Here is a 3224-nt window from a genome sequence, read left to right as displayed (position 1 = left end):
CCTCAGGGTGGAGGGAGCCCCACCCCCTGAAAATCTGTCTGAGGCAGCAGCTTAAAACAGTCCGCATTGCTTCCATTTGCATTGGCTTCCTGATGGGGTATCAGGCTGCTCTAGCCATCAGGGCTCATCAGGTGTTTCTTATTGGAGGATCCTCGGGTCATCTAGCCTAGCCTTGCCCAGGCAAGGCCAACCTTATTTCTGCAGCTCCGCCTTCAGGGGGAATATATGCATTTGTGGAGGCTAAGCCTTGGAATTAGATGGATGCCAGGTTCCCTAATAGCCCCCTCCTGAGACCCGCCACACCTGCCATCGCCCATGTCAGCGTCCCTTACCGCCCTGACCTGCAATGTCAGCCAACCCTTGGCTTTTGGGGCCCTCAGAGGCCTGTGGAGCTCAAGCCAGTCCTCAAATACCCACTAGCTGCCAGCGTGGGGAGAGCCTGAAATTCTTTCTGAGGCTTCAGCTTTAACTGCTGACTGTTCGTTCCCATTGGAAGCGGCTGCCCAATGGCTTCTCCAGCAATTAAGGATCCCAGGTGTCTCTTATTACGGGGTTCCTCGACCACCCCTTCTTGCCCCACTGAGGCAGGGCAGTGCAGATTCTTCCAGCTCTGCCTTCAGGGAGAATATGTGCCTTTTTGTCTGTTAAGCCTTGGTATCGGGCAGATGCCAGGTATCCCAGTTGCCCCCTCCTGTGACCCAGCCTCAGCCAACATCGCCCAGTTCCAGGTCCCTGGTTACCCTGGCTACTTGGACTTGCATGGCCTGTGCTTGAGTGGTCCATATTCTGTTAGGTGGCTTCTGGCTGTCGGGGCCCTCTCTGCCTGTGGAGGTCAGGCGGGTCCCGAAACACCTGCTGGCCTGCAGGGTGGAGACAGCCACCCCTCTAAAATCATCCTGAGGCTCCAGCTTAAACTAGAGACAATGAGTCCCCATTTGGACTAGCTGCCTGATGGGCTATTTGGCTTCTCTAGCAACCAGGGCTCCCAAGGGGGTCTCTTACTGGAGGAAGCATGACCTCTATATGGTCCATGCAGGGCAAGGCAATCCAGACTACTTTAGCTATGCCTTCAGAGGGAATATTTACATTTGCATAGGTTGGGGCTTAGAATTAGGCAGATTCTTTGTACCCCAAGAGCATGCTCCTGGAACTTGGGATCTCTGGACGCTTGCCTTCTTTTCCAGGTCCCTGACTACCCTCACCTGGGAGGCCTGCACATGGGCAGTATGTACCCTAAAAGCTGGCTTTGGGCAGACCCTGCCCTCTAAGCCTGTGGAATTCAGGCCTCCACTACCAGCATCACCCCTGGTGTGGAGGGAGCCCACCTTTTGAAAATCGCTCTGAGCCAATAGGTGCGAAAGGGCAACAGGCAGTCAGCATGCAGACTTACTGCCTGCCAGGCTCTAGGGCTTCTGTAGGAATCAGGACTCCCCTGTGTCTCCATACGGCGGATACCCTGTCCTGCCAGGCAGGCCATTTCCTAGTAAGGCAGTTGAAAAACCTCCAGCTCTTCTTTTGGGGAGGATGTTCCATAATGTGTAGGTAGGCCTTGTTCATTAGGCTGATACCCCGTACCCCCACTAGCTCTCCCCTGTGATGCGCCTCGCCCACCATTGCCTGTTGCAGGTCTCCTTCCGGCCTCAACTTCCAGGCCTGCTCATGTGTACTTGTATCCTGTCACCCGGCCTTGGGCTGCAGGGGCACCCCAATGACCTCAGCGCCCTCCAAGTAGAAGGAGCCCACCCACGGAAAGTCTTTCTGAGACACCAGCTCTAACCTGACAACAGTGTCCCCATTTGGACTGGCTGTCTGATGGGGTCCTGATGTTCATCAGCAACCAGGGGCCCCCAGGTATCTGAGAGTGCCCTGGTCAGCGCTCCTGGCCCCACTCTGCCCAAACAGTCCTGATGCCCCCAGCTCTGCCCCTAATGGGAATATGCACATTTGTGTCGGTTAAGCCTTGGAGTTAGTCAACCCATAATGGGTCAGAGGTTATGCTTAAACACATCGACCCACTAAACATCCTACCTTTTGTCTCTGAAACTGTTATGTGGGTTAGGAAATGCTTTCAATGTTCAGGGAGTGTACAAGTCTGCTCCACATATAACCAGGGACTAGCAGCTCACAGGGCCCTCTCTGATTTCTCTGGGCACAGTTGTTCTATGTCCAGTGACTTCTGGACCACCAGCAGTAAGTATTATCTTAGTGGGGCCCTTTTTGCCTTTTTCCTCCAAATTTCCCTGTTAAATTTCCAGCTAGCCTGCCATTTTGTTACTTGCCCCAACAGTATTATGTAGACATTAGCCTTCCTGGATTGTTTCCCACTATAATCTCTATTGTATTCAACAGTGTCATTGGCTGTGGATGTTTTCCAAGATCTGCTACAAAGTCATCCTGCCCGAGAAGGGCAGCAAAGCCACCAGTCACAAGGCCTGCCTGCCCATCTGAGTCAAACGTGTGAGCCCCAGAAGGATGGGAGTAGCCACTCTTTTTTTAGTGAGACTTATGGAGATTTTCTTTAATAAACACTTCTCAACAGTATGCTCTTTGGCCAATTTACAGAAACTATAAATGGTTATTTTTTTTTATAATTTTGTCCAGTTTTATTTCTGCCTTTTGGAAAGGGAATCTACCACACTCCTGTCCTAGCCATTCTTGCCAGTCCCACCTAAAGGAGTTTGAAATATACTTTGTTCAAAAATTTCAGGAAGCGTTATTTGACAAAATTATTCTTGACTACATTTAAAAAAATATCTACAAATGTATAACAATTATTAAGAGGGAGCCTGATTCCTAGTGCCAGTTTGAAGAGGAATTTATAATAACTAAAGATGGACATGACATTAGAATGACCTACACTTGGTTGCCTTCTGAAATGCTGACCTCATGGCTAGCAAGAAGAGAGGCAAGGGAGGGCTTCATTTCCCCTCCTCCGAGGTCCATTTCTGAGTGCTTCAAACTTAGAAACTTTGTAACTGCAGCAAGGAAGTTGCCCAGCTATTTAGAATCTTGATGTGAAAGCAGAATAAGACATTATTTAGTTTTTTCACACTACCCTGTGTGAACTTTGATATTTACCGAAAGTATTTCACTACACCAGCTTCCTGGCACTGAATGCACTGAAATTCAAAAGTCATGCGTATCACCCCAAATGAAAGCAAGATTTGGAGCAACACCACCATTGTTGGACCATTTCTAAGTATCTGTGCTTGGGAGAATCTAGC

Source organism: Phoca vitulina, unplaced genomic scaffold (assembly GCF_004348235.1).
Source record: "Phoca vitulina isolate PV1807 unplaced genomic scaffold, GSC_HSeal_1.0 scaffold26, whole genome shotgun sequence".
In the NCBI taxonomy this organism is placed as follows: domain Eukaryota; kingdom Metazoa; phylum Chordata; class Mammalia; order Carnivora; family Phocidae; genus Phoca; species Phoca vitulina.
This window is presented reverse-complemented; position numbering follows the sequence as displayed.